Raw genomic sequence first — 15,214 nt, forward strand, 5'->3', positions numbered from 1 at the left:
TTTAGAAAAGCTAACCGATCGTTTACGAATTAGTGTGCGATCATTTAGGCGCTAGGTAGGCGATTGTTTAGGTGCGAGGTATGCAATCGTTTAGNACGACACCACAAGAAAAGAGCCTTAGGTATTCTAGGTGTGAGAACCCAAAACGTGGTCTTCGGTGAGTTTGGTAGATGTAGAAGGAAGAACTGATCGTTTAGTCGCTGAGCGACTATCGTATAGGCTCTCGACTTACTTAAGCGATCATTTACGTTTCCACATCAGCGCAAAACCTTTGATCTTTTTCCCAACTCTTCAAAATGAAACAAATTTCATTTTTTTTCATCGGTTACAATAACCGACGCTATTTTCCCACTAATACACGTCCGAGAGAGATTTTAGGTTAATTATCATATAATTAACCAATTAAATTATTATAATCATATTATATTTTTACCCTATAGTTTGATATCACATATCTACTATAGAAATTTCTCCTCTACTTGATATAAATCATATTTATATCTAATTTCCTCCAAAATAATGTATCTCATACATTTAGCCAATTATATCATATATAATTAACTTGTCCAATTATATCATATATAATCGAACTTCCTCTTGTCAATTTGAACATTTCAAATTAACCCAAACACTGATTCTCGACTTTATCCAAGCTGCCTAGGGGACCTAATGGACCTGTAGCTCGAAGCTCCAACGATCTATGAATAACTGACTAAACTCTTTAGTTATGAGATCCACCATCCGTTAACTGCCAGGCATTCCACTAAAGACCAACAGCTGAACTCTTTTTACCACAAATATATTTCTGTGTCCATCGGATATAACCAATCATGAGTACAATGACCCTTCACAGATGCTTGTAAGTACAACTAGGCCAAATTACCGTTTTGCCCCTATAGTTACATCTCACTCCTTAAGTACCACTGATTCCTCTAATAAACAATACAACATAGTCCAACTATGTGTGAACACCTCTCAGGCCAAGAGAAGGTGTGTGGCGCCACATCGTTCAAGCCCTGGAATCAGCCCTTAAGGGAGCTATCTATCTACTTACCCCTACCTTGGGGAAGGAGTGAATTTCATCTTGTGTAGCTGAGTTCCCAGCTCCCAAATCAAACGAATCCCCAAAATGGTAGGTTTGAATCGGTGACCTGGGCACTCGTACCCTGATAAGGGGCAGAAATGCACGTTATCATAGTACTAAGTTCTTAAACAATGTTGGATTGCGTTGATGAAATTTGTTAAATTGCGTTCATTAAGCATAAATTCTATAATATTGCGGTCGCATGCGTCCAACGCATTAGAGTAGTTGATCTTTACATTTTTTATCGTGCTCACAAACATTCGCCCAAGAAGAATCACCGCAACTTGGTCAGCGCAACATGGTGGGCGCATCCGGGTGAAAGGATAATTAAGAGCGATAGGACAGAAAGATCGTTCCAGCAAGCTTGGGAAAGCACCGAAAGCTCCAAGATAGAGAGAGGGCCGATGCCTACGGAAGCGGGAACATTTGTTGATCAGAATAGAGATTCAATGTAAAAAGCCTTGGTCAACAAGGAATTGCTACCAGGCTCTCTAACTTTATTTTTCATATCATTTTGTACTCAACTCAATTATAAGAATGGAATGTCTTTCTCTATATCTGTTCACTCTCTGTTATTTATGCATGAGTAGCTAAATTAGTTGAATGGGTTGAGAAGTAGTTAAATAGCATAACGAGGGAATCTTCATCTTTGCGATTATCTTGTTTATGTATGCTTCATTCGTCTATTAGAGATATTTGGGAGGGTAGTCTAAAGACAGGATCTAGACTTGGGAAGGTCAGGTCAAAATCTAGGTTTGAAAAAACCAGATTAGAACGCATAAACGGGAGATAAGTGCTTAGGAATAAGCACTATTTGTTATCAACGCATCACATGCATCTTAGCAATAAGGTATGATTGTATGCGGTCACCTTGTTTTCATGCATTTTGCATCAACGCATAGGACAAGAGTAGAGACTTAGGGATAAGCTCTATGGATATTTTGCATTCAACACATGCGTCTTAGACTTAGGAGCATCACATTTACATTGGGAAATGACTTGCTGTGCATGGTTATAACATGATCACAAGGTTTGACGCATTCCCGAGTAACGTTAGCTAAAAGACCTTCTCAACCCGTTCATCGCATACTCATTGCATCTATTAACGCAACTATCTTTCTTAAATCTGCCGCTTTTATTTACTTCTTTTTCATCAACGCAACAACACACCCACACTTTATTTATTTACTCGGTTACCACAAAGTTTTCACAACATTACCAACGCAACTATTTTCACAAGTCCCTGTGTTCGACCCTAGACTTACCAGGAAACTCAGAGGAATTTACACTTGAATTCCGCTGGGGAAACTTGAGTGCACAACGCAATCCATCAACGCATATCATCCATATTTCCATTCAATAAAATAACGCATCACACCCATTCAAATCAAAAGTCTGCCTTCAATGGCAGGAGTTCCTAACTCACTCAGGATTGAGGTCATATTATCTATGGTCATCCTAGTGAAGTGAAGTCTCTGTCATGAACGGAATTATATAACGAGACGTTAATACTTCGTGGTCAGGTCTTATACAAACTCTTTGTATAGGACGTCCCCGCTCGCATGTCCCTAACACGAATGATCAGGATCAGACCATCTATGACAAGTCACAACACTTATGACCATTCCACAAAGCGGGTCGCATTCGTAGTGTTACCAGGTTTTCCTCCTATATCCATATACTATAGACCATTTTGGTTATCACTCAAGACATGATCCAATTGTATGTCACCACATACATGCTTGAGTTACATACAGATAACCAGGGATTTTAAGTTCATTAATTTATGGTAAAGCAAATAAAACATGCAACTGAGCAAAAAATAAGATGTGAAGTAAAATATCATATATTATACAACACAAGAGTTCATACAAACTGTTTACAAACTACAGAACACGAGACTTTAGGGCATTAACCCCAACATAATTGACCTCCCTTTGGCAGCTTTTGTCCTAAACCTTTGAAGCGTCATTGTGAAACTAAATGTCACACGGGGTTCATATTAGTTTTGCTAAAACATTATTGGATGTTGATTTGTTTTACAACGGGTATTTGCTTAAAACCAAACATAGGTCAATGTGTTTTTTCTTTTCAACACCTCATTAGTATTTTCATTTAGTGTTTTTAATATGACCGATTATATACAGTGGAAAGAATCGTGTGAAACATATTTTGCGGCAAACAACCTCATATTTGTCATGGTTGAGGAGTGTCCTCAAGTCTCGACCCTTGATGCAGCGCGAAGTGTTTGCAATGCATATGAGGTGTGGATGAAGGCTAATTCATTGGCTCAACTTCACATTTTGGCTAACATACCTGACATACATGGTCATTGCACGCGAGATCATGGACTCACTGCAAGATTTTTTTGAATGTCAGTTATTACTTTTGAAGTATAAAGGGATGGATGACAACACCAGTAGTGTCAGTTGTTTTGACACTGATCCCACTACTCTCCAAAAGAGGAGGCAAGATAGTAAATCTGATTTGTTAGTCTTGGAGACGTGTTTGGTAGACAATGATGATTCTGCCTGAATCCTTGATTCAGGTGCTACCAATCATGTCAATTCCTCTTACCAAGGATTCAGTTTCTGGCAAACATTGTCATCGAGAAAGATGACTCTACGAGTCGACACTGGTGAGGTTGTTTCAATTGTTTCTATAGGCAGGCTGAAGTTATTTGTTGACAAAAAATGTTATCTGTTACTGGATAATATTTTTGTAGTTCCTCATATTAAGAGGAACTTAATCTTGGTTTCTTGTCTCATTGAACAAGGCTATACCGTCTCCTTTTCTCAGAATAAAGTGGTTATTTTTAAGAATGGAAAGGAGATTGGTTATGGTTCAATGAAAAGTAACTTGTATATACTAAGACCGTTAGTCATCAAAGCCTTGTATAACACTGAAACAACAGCTAAAAGACCAAAGGTTTCTCCTAAGGAAAACGCCCATCTTTGGCATCTAAGGTTAGGTCACATCAACCTCAATAGGATTGAGAAGTTGGTGAAAAGTGGACTTCTAAAGAGTTTAGAAGAAATCTCCTTGCCGGTATGTGAATCATGCCTCGAAGGCAAGATGACCAAACAACCTTTTACTGCAAAAGGTTACAGAGCCAAGGAAGCCTTGGAGCTTGTATATTCAGACCTCTGTGGTCTGACTAATGTTAGAACTCGGGGTGGCTATGAATATTTCATCCCTTTCATAGATGATTATTTAAGGTTCGGGTATCTCTACTTAATGCAACGTAAGTCTGAAGCCCTTGACAAGTTCAAGGAGTATAAGGTTGAAGTTGAAAACCTGTTAGGTAAGAAGATAAAAACACCATGATCTGATCGTGGTGGAAAGTATATAGACCTCAAATTCCAGAACTATGTGATAGAACATGGAATTGCGTCCCAACTCTCGGCCCATGGTACACCTCAGCAGAATGGTGTATCAGAAAGAAGAAACAGAACCTTGTTGGACATGGTTCGATCTATGATGAGTTATACTCATCTTCCAAACTCGTTTTGGGGTTTTGCAGTGGAGACTGCATGCTATATCCTGAACAACATTCCCTCAAAAAGTGTTTCTGAAAGACCTTTTGAGTTATGGAGAGGCCGTAAAGGTAGTTTACACTACTTTAGGATTTGAGATTGTCCAACACATGTGCTAGTGACTAACCCAAAGAAGTTGGAACCGCATTCGAAGGTTTGCCACTTTGTAGGCTACCTTAAGGAAACGAGAGGTGGATACTTCTATGATCCGAGTGAGAACAAAGTGTTTGTTTCTACAAATGTTATCTTCTTGGAAGAAGACCACATGAAGGATCATAAGCCACGGAGTAAGCTCATTTTGCTTGAGATCTCTAGTGAGACTGAGATTGTTGAGGGTTCAACAAGAGTTGTTGAACAGACCGACAGATCAACAAGAGTTGTTGAAGTTGGAACATCTAATCAACCAACTCAAGAGTTGAGACTACCTCGACGTAGTGGAAGGCTTATGAACCCACCAGATTGCTACATGAGTTTGACTGAAGCCCAGAACGTCATTTCGAATGATAGGGTCGAGGATCCGTTGTCTTTTAAGAAAGCAATGGAGGATGTTGACAAAGATGAATAGGTTAAGGCCATGAACCAGGAAATGAAGTCTATGTACTTCAAAACGTCTGAGAGCTTGTTGATCCACCTGATGGGGTAAGAACTATTGGGTGTAAGTGGATTTATAAGCGAAAGAGAGGTGTAGATGGAAAGGTGCAAACCTTTAAGGCTAGACTCGTGGAAAAGGGTTATACCCACGTTGAGGGAGTTGACTATGAGGAAACGTTTTCACCTATTGTCATGCACAAGTCTATCAGGATTCTCCTGTCCATAGCCAAATTTTATGATTATGAAATATGAAAAATGGACGTCAAGACTGTCTTTCTTAATAGTAATTTTGAAGAGACCATCTATATGACTTAACCAGAGGGGTTCATAGTTCCAGATCAAGAGCAAAGAGTTTGTAAGCTTAATAGGTTCATCTATGGGCGGAAACAAGCATCTAGATCTTGGAACATCAGATTTGACATTACAGTCAAGTCGTTTGGCTTTGATCAGAACATTGATGAGCCTTGTGTTTACAAGAAGATCATCAACAGCTCAATAGCTTTCCTGGTACTATATGTGGATGATATCCTACTCATTGGGAATGATGTAGGGTATCTGACTGACATTAAGAAATGGCTAGCTACCCAGTTCCAAATGAAAGATTTGGGTGAGGCACAATACGTTCTAGGGATCCAGACCATTTAAGATCGTAAGAACAAACGATTAGCCTTATCTCAGGCATCGTATATTGATCAAATGTTGATCAGGTATAGGATGCAGGATTCCAAGAGGGGTTTATTACCCTTCAGGCATGGAATCATTTTGTCTAAGGATCAATGTCCTAAGACACCTCAAGAAGTTAAGGAGATGAGACGGATTCCCTATGCTTCAGGTGTAGGAAGCTTAATGTATGCAATGTTATGTACCAGACCCGAAATTTTCTATGTAATAGGGATTGTCAGTCAGTATGAGTCCAATTTAGGATTTGATCATTAGACGGTGGTCAAGACGATCCTCAAGTATCTTCGGAGAAGGAGGGACTACATGCTCGTGTATGGAGATAAGTATATGATCCTTACAGGATACACAGACTCTGACTTTCAGACCGATAGAGATTTTAGCAAATCGACATCGGGGTTAGTGTTCACTCTATGTGGAGGGGCTGTAGTATGGCAAAGCATCAAGCAAGGATACATCGCGGACTCCACTATGGAAGTCAAATACGTAGTCGTTTGTGAAGTAGCTTAGAAGGCTATTTGGCTGAGAAAATTCCTTTCAAATTTGGAAATTGTTCCAAATATGGATTTTCCTATCAGTTTTTATTGTGATAACAACGAGGATGTGGAAAATTCGAAGGAGTCTTGGAGTCATCGTCGGGGTAAGCACATCAAACGAAAATACCACCTGATCAGGGAGATTATGCATCGCGGTAATGTGATAGTCATGAAGATCGCATCGGAGCACAACGTTGCTGATCCCTTTACAAAGGCCCTCACGGCTAAAGTGTTCGAGGGTCACCTGGAGAGTTTGGGTCTACGAGACATGCGACATCTTCTCTAGGGCAAGTGGGAGATGGTATGCTCTAGTTTATTGTATATTGTACATTAGTCTCTCGAGTCATTAGGACAAGTGGGAGATTGTTGGGTTTGGTGTCCTAATTCTCCCGGAGTTTCGTTGTTTGTAATGATACACATTGTTTGATGAATAAAGTAAATGTTATTTCATTCTGGCATTTACTCATATCCAATAAACAAAGCTCCTTGGTTATCTTATGTAAACTTAAGCATGTATATGTGATATACAAGTGGATCATGCCTTAAGTGATAACCTAAATAGGTCTGTAGTATAAAGATTATGGTGGGATACCTGATCCTAGTGACACTATGGATACGACCTACTTTATAGAGGTTTGCAAGTGTTGTAAACTACTACAAATGGTAGATCCTGACCATTCATGTGGAGAAGTGTGAGCAGAGGTGTCTTATACAAAGAGTTTGTATAAGATCGGACCACGAGATGACTAGACTCTATATATAACACCGTCGATACTAGAGACTTACATCTCACCTAAACTACCATAGGTGACACGACCTCAATCCTGAGTGTTTTGTGAACTTCTGCCTTTGAGGTAGGTCTTTTGATTAGTATGGGTGAAAGTGGCCAGATTGCCAACTCAAGATGCTTACCTTTTTGGGGACTTGTCTGATTTGGGAGCTAGGAACTCGTTACACAAGATGAAATTCACTCCTTTCCCGAAGCAGGGATAAGTAGAGAGATTGCTCCCTTAAGGGCTGATTCCAGGGCTTGAATATAGTGGCCACAACTTCTCTTTGGAAGAGAGGACTCAGTCATAGTAGGACTATGACTTATGTTCATTAGAGGGATCAGTGGTACTTAAGGAGTTAGATATAACTATAGGTGCATAACGGTTATTGGCTGAGTTGTACTTACGAGCGATCTGTGAAGGGTTGTCGTACTACTGATTGGTTAAGATGGACACATAATATATATGTAAAAAGAAGAATTCAGTTGTTGGTCTTTAGTGGAGTGCCTGACAGTTAATGGATGGTGGATTCCGTGACTAAAGAGTTTAGTCAGTTATTCATGTACCGTTGGAGCTTCGAGCTATAGGTCCATAAGGTCCCCCTGGTAGCTCAATAGATTCAGTTGAGGATCAGTTCTTGATGTTGATTTGAAATGTTCAAATTGACAAGAGGCAATTTAATTGTATATGATATGGTCGGTATGATGTATGAGATACATCTAGTGAAGGATTAATGTAAATGAGATTTACATTAAGTACCATGGAATAGAAAAAGAGTTATGGTTCATATGTTTCATTAGATGAAATATTAAAACTATAGGTTATAAATATAGTATGATAAGTTGGTTATCATTTATATTTATAATAATATTATTATTGGATAGTTAAATCTTTTCCTCTAATAATCAATCGAGTGGGAGGTTATTGGTGGTTTCATGGTAACCGTGAGTTAAAAGAAAAATTGTTTTTCTAATTTTAAAAAAGTTAAAATTTTATGAATTTGAGATTTTCTCTCTCGGAATCTCACGGAAGTTGTCAAGTAAATAGGATTTACTAAGCGACAACTTGGAGTGAACTAAACAATCGTGTAGTGTTTTGTAGGCGATAGACACGGAGCTAAGCGATGAACTAAACGACCGCTTAGCTTTTGCTATACGATCGCTTAATTTTTTCTAAATATTAGGCATCAATTTATACGATAGGTTCAACCTTCTCCCATTTGCGCAATCATTTACACAATTGTTGTTTCCTCCGTTGTCTGCCTCAAACTAAGTCCACACAGAGCCTACCCTTTAGATTCTCACACTGAGAATACCAAGGTAGCCTTCTTGGTGGTGTCATACTCAACTCGACAACGTCGAGGTTATGTGAAGGTTATCGTGCTGTTGGCGTGTTCGTGACTAAGGCAATCATTGAGTTTGAGTGTGCGGTGTTCATGCAGTGTAGCGGTCGTGTTGAACGAGCGTTCGAGGTTTCTATGTTTGAGCGTTCATGATCAAGGATCTTGGCGATGAGTCTACAAATGTGTGTAGCATTTCTCCTTATTCATTTGTATTATCATGCTATAATTTCTGGAATGAATGCATAACTGTATGTTTCTGTTTATGACTATAATTGTTAAGTTCATATATGATTGTAATTTGGAATGATCTTTCCGCTGCTCATGGAAATCCTTGTGCATGATTTCCTTCACTATGTATATACCATATTTCAATTTGGTTAACAAATTCAAGAATAAGAACATAATCCCACACTTTTACCTAGCGGCGAAAGGTTATAGAATGTCTGAGTTTCAGATGTATTGGGCTAAGCTCCATCAATATCCTGGTGTGACGGTCTATGTTGAGGAGGTTGGATTACAATGGTGGGCAAGGGTTTATCAAGTCCATTGTAGGTACGACAAGATGATGAAAAATATAGTAGAATGGCTTAATAGAGTGTTGAAAGATGCACGAGAACTACCAATCACGAAGCTATTAGAGCATATTTGCGAGTGGCTACAAGGTTGGTTCTATATCCGATGTACACATGCAATGGCATGCACAAATATTGTAACTGATTATGCAATGAGAATTCTTAAGGAATCGGAATTGATGTCTAGAACATATCATGTTTCCCTGATGGATATGCATATTATTTATGTGGACTATGGATATTTGGGGGGGTTCGTTGATCTTCGTTCATGAACCTGTACTTGTATGGAGTTTAATTGCATCGAGATCCCGTGCTCCCATGCAATATCTGCAGCGACCCTGAGAAACATTAATGTTCAAACATTATGTGCAAAATGGTTTACAATTGAGTGAGTGCTTGCTGCTTATGCCAAACCAATCTTCCCAGTTGGACATAGACAAGAATGAAGTCGACGACTAGATTTTGAAGATTTTGAACCAATTCTACCACCGCGAAAAGTAGCAATTGTAGGTCGACGTCAAACCGTCAGGATACCTTCAATTGGAGAGGAGCCACGACAAATACATAGGTGTACACGATGTGGTCAGAGAGGATATAACAAGAAAACATGCAGACACACATGAATAACACCTGCACTGGCCCATCTAGACTGAATGATATGTAATTATGCATCATCGTTTAGATAGTATTAAACGATCATTTAGATTTTTATTAAATGATCGTTTACGTTTTCTATACGGTTGTTGAGACTTTCTAAACGATCATTTAGATTTTTTAAATGATCGCTTAGTTAAACGATCATTATTTCGTTTAGATAGTATTAAACGATCGTTTAGATTTTTATTAAACGATCATGTGCATTTTCTATACGATCTTGTACATTTTCTATACATATTCTTAAATGATATTATAGTCAAACATCAATTCTATTACTATAAAATTTATTTACCCACAACTGGGCAACATATTGTTTCCTATACAATTCTATATTAGCTTGAGACAACATTTTGTCAATATAAGTTTGAGACAAAGCCAGTATTTCATCTTACGATCCCTAATAATTTGTATCCTAAGTACATAATGTCCCTCTCCCAAATATTTAATTTGGAATTAGGCTTCCAACCAATTTTTAATATCAGTGAGGTACCCTACATCATTCCCAATGAGTAGGATATCGTGCACATAAAGTATTAAGAAAGCTATTTTACCGTTGATGTTTTTCTTGTAGACACCGGGTTCATCTATGTTTTGATCAAAACCAAAAGATGATCACAGTATCAAATCTAACATTCCAAGATCTGGATGCCTACTTCAACTAATAAATGGATCGATTTAGCTTGCAAACTTTTGGCTTTTGACCTTAGGCTACGAACCCCTTAGGTTGAGATATAAAGATATTCTTTTCAAGACTATCATTCAGAAAAGCAGTTTTGACATCCAGTTGCCATATCTCATAGTCATAATATGTGTTTATGGATAGATAATTCTTATAGACTTAAGCATAACAATAAGGGAAAAAGTTTATTCGTAGTCAACCCCTTCCCTCTACGTATAACCATTTGCTACAAGTCTAGTTTTGAAGGTCTGTACCTTCCCAGTAGCATCTCTCTTTTATAGATCCATTTACACCCTATGGGTTTAACCCCTTCAGGTAGATCTACAAGCTCCCATACTGAATTGGAATACATAAACTCCATTTTAAGGTCCATGTCTTTGACCCATTGGTCCTTATCTATGTCATTCATTGCCTATTTATTGAATAATGGATCCTAAATACCATCATCTGGTATGACAACCTGAGTTTTAGTTAAACCTAAGTAACAATTAGGTTGTGATACAACTCTCCCACTGCGTCGAGGCACTCCTAACGATTGAGAAGGATGAGACTGACTTGAAGTGTTGGCTTCTTCATTAACTCTGATGAAGGACCAGCTACATCAATAACCTTTGTTGATTCTTTAATAGCTTCATTTAATACTAATTTGCTTCGTGGTTTATGATCTCTTATGTGGTCTTCCTCCAAGAATGTAGCGTTTATCGATACAAACACTTTATTTTCTTGAGGATTGTAGAATAGATCACCTCTCGTTTCTTTAGGGTAACTGATAATAACCTTGAACGGGGTTCTAACTTCTTAGGATTTGTCACTAGCACGTGTGTAGGACAACCCTAGATTATGAAGTAACATAAATTGGGTTTATGCCCCCTCCAAAACTCGAAAGGCGTTTCAGAAACAATTTTCAAGGGAACATTATTCAAGATGTGAACTGCAGTCTTAAAACACATCCAAAAAATGCTTTTTCTAGGCTTAGAATTTAGTTAATTTTATGCTTAATTTGAGATCTATGCTTTTAATGTTTGATTGTAGGAAATCGAGCAATTGGATGAGAACAAGCAATTTTGAAAGATTAATGACCAAAATAACCCCAATAAGGTCAAAGTTTTGACCTAGGGCATTGATTAATGGAGAAAAAGGAAAGAAAATTCGAAAATCGAAGGCAGAGCAGTGTTGAACAAACGTTACAACACTGCCCCGTGATGCTGTAAGACAAATAGTTCATTGAAATAGGGCAGTGTTGTGATGCTACGACTATTAATGCTGAAATTATTGTCAGCGTAGCAATGCTACATTGGAGTGTTGTAACACTGCGAGTGTTATCTATATAAGCAGTTTTTGGTCGATTTGATTCGGGAAGGCCCTTTTAGGGTTATTTTGAGAGCATAAAGTCATATTTTGATGAGGCCTCCTTGGGGAGTGTAATTCTGGATAGAGGTAGCATCTCAGAGCTTCAAACGATCGAAGATTTGAAGAGATCATTGGGTTGTGATTCCGGATTCGAGGACGAGAGTCAAGAACACAGCTTGCAATTTCTCCCCTCTTTTATTTTCTGTCCTTTGTGTTTGGAGACTTCACGAATGGTTTATGTTTGTGTTGTAACCATGAATGACTGATTTGTGTTTCTAGGGTGTTGATCTAGTTTTATGGATTGCGAAAACTGATCTGAGTATTTCTTGGATTTAATTTATGCATAATTATTTTAGCATATTTGTTCTTAGTGCTTTTAATTAACTGATCACTAATTGAATGTTCTTTACTTAATATCTGTCTCAAGAGAGAAGATGTTGAGTTAGATCTAGCATGTTAAACTTTTAATCGAGTATGCACAAGAGTGATAGGAGATTAATAGAGATTGTTGACGGAGGAACTTAATGCTGTGGCTAGTCAAGCGATAGAAGAGATTCGAGTCAATGGTTAGTCATCAGAAAGGGTTTCGCTCGAGAGAGGATACCTGGATAAAAGACTTCTAGATTTATAATCTGCATGAATCAATCTAAGGTCAAAATAATTAAATTGGTTGATCTGTTTAACGAAATCATACCCTAGAACGTGTCTTCATCTAGTTTCACCCCAATTTTATCTTTTCTTGCTTTTTAGGATTAGATTAGTTAGGTTCTCATCACAGTCTGGTCCCCTAAATAAAATTAGAAGAATCTCTAAATAGGTAAAAAAGTCAAATCAATTCCTCAGAAGACGATACTCGATCTCTTGACCATTTTACTATATTATAATTTGACGCGTGCACTTGCGCTACCATCAAGTGTCTACTGCATACCCTTAAAACGAGCTAGGCAATTGAGCATAGCTTATCATAGAATGACCCATGTCTAACAAGATTCTATTTCTCCTTTCTAATACATCGTTCTACTGTGGTGTACCAGGTGTTGAAAGTTGAGATTGAATTCCATGTTCTATCATATAATTCTAGAATTCTAAATCCATGTACTTTCCACCCCGATTAGAACGAAGTGTTTTAATCGTTTTACCTAACACATTTTCAACTTCAGCCTGGCAGTCTTTGAACTTTTCAAAGGCTTTAGACTTATGTCCCATTAAGTATAAGTCACCATACCTCAAATAATCATCTATGAAAGAGATAAAGTATTCGTACCCTTCTAGAGCTTTTACATTCATCGGACCATAACAATCTGAATGTATGAGCTCTAAAGGCTCTTTGGCTCTATAACCTTTTCCACTAAAAGTTGTTTTAGTCATTTTTCCTTCAAGACGATTCATATGGAAGTAATGAATCATCTTCTAACTCGCTTAGAAGTCCACTCTTCACCAATCTCCCGATCATATCGAGATTTATGTGACCCAATCTCAAATGCTAAAGATAGGTATTATTATTACTTGGAGAAATTCTTTACCTTTTAGTTTGAGTATTCACAGTTTTAAACATCTCATAATTTAAAAGTGCTTTTCATTCAGTTGGTCTTAATACATATAAGTTGTTTTCTAGTTTAGCTGAACAAATCGTGATACCATTTATCATAATGAATGCTTCATAAAATGAAAAAAAAAAAACAAAATATGATTATTCAATTAAACAAGAAATAAATACAGGGTTCCACTTAATTTTAGGAACTATATATAAGTTTTCTAAGAACATGTATCTATTTCCAAAAAAACAACTTAGCAGCTCCCATTACACGAGTTGAAATGGCATCTCCCCTCCTCGAGTTGCTGGAAGGAACTAATTCCCTGTAAAGAAGAATAAACGTGATTAGTGGCTCCTGAATCAAGTATCCAAGCATTATTGTCATTTTTCACTAAACAAGTTTTCAAGACTAGTAAATCATATTTACTTTCATTCTCTTTCTTCTTCTCAACGACATACTTAGGGTAATTGCATTTCCAATGACCATCCACATTGTAGTGGAAGCATTTGTCCTTATCAGTCACCTTGCCCTTGCCCTTGCCTTTTTCAACAGCGGGAGCCTTCCCCTTCCTTCCTTTCTTTTTTTAGATCTTCTTATAACCATATGATAATGGAACAGGCTTAGTTCCAAAGGATGAACCCTTGTGGAACTTCTTGAAATGGGTAACATTTTCCTCTCCTTCTATCGGTCCCTTACTTTTTATAAGAGATTGATAAGTCTGTAACTCATTTAGAAGGGTAGTTATGATGTACTCTACTTTTTCATAACCGCATTGCTGTGAAATTGAAGAAAAATCTTCGGAAGAGATTATACAATAAAATATACCTGACTCTGCTCGTCGATAACCACACTGTTTGTCTCAGTGACATTGAAGTGGCCCATCAGATCGAGAACACGTTTCCTAACTGATTGATCTTCCTTCATGTGCACATTATAAACATACTTGAGGGCCTTGTGCCAGATTTAAGAGTACGGTTGTCCAAACATCTCCTGGAGGGATTCCATGATCTGACGTGCAATGTTCATGGCCTCGTGTTTCTTGGTAAGAACGTCAGACATACTTGCCAAGAGAAAGACAACTATTGAAGATTAATCTAAGAAACCCTATCCATTTCTGGAGTTTGCGTTATTCTAAATCCTATGATCAGGCACTCTGAAAAGATGGTTGATTCAGAACGACATGCAGGTAGACCATAGGACTCTCATGGTGCAACCTAATGGAGGGAGGAGATCATAGGATACGTTGACACGCGTTCTTATCCCACTTATTATGAATACTTTCCTTATTCGCCTTGGTATGGACCCACACAAACACTTCCCAAAGGGAGGCCGCGCCCAGGGCGACACGAAGCCGAGCATGGATCTCACGGTGTGAACTCTTAGGACGTGAGAGCTAAACTTTGATATATCCAATATACCAATTTTTTACCACTAAAGTATTCTATTATTTTAGGTTAGCTAAATTTCCGGCTAATGAATTTATCTAAGTCCTTTTAATTTGCTTAATATAACATTTATATTGATTGTTTCAACAATACTTGATTTCATTTATTAAACTCTTTAATAAAATCAAGTATCTATTTCATGCTTATAAAATATTTGCCTAATTCACTTTCCAGGTTGGTTCCTAGGTGGAGGTGTTCCATTTCTGTTAGCTTAGATACCCCTGCCTAGACAGAATGTTCCTTAGACAAAGGTCCCTTGTGAGTAATTTTTTCATAAATTTAATCTCTTAATGGAATTTATTTTAATCATATTAAAAAAAATTAAAAGATTAACATATTTTAAATCTCATTAGAAATACTTCCAACATAGGTCTAGTTGAATTAATTTTAAACCATTAAAATAACTTGGACCTATGTTTGCATGTAACTTTTGATTATA

This window comes from Benincasa hispida, chromosome 2 (assembly GCF_009727055.1).
Source record: "Benincasa hispida cultivar B227 chromosome 2, ASM972705v1, whole genome shotgun sequence".
Taxonomy (NCBI): Eukaryota; Viridiplantae; Streptophyta; class Magnoliopsida; order Cucurbitales; family Cucurbitaceae; genus Benincasa; species Benincasa hispida.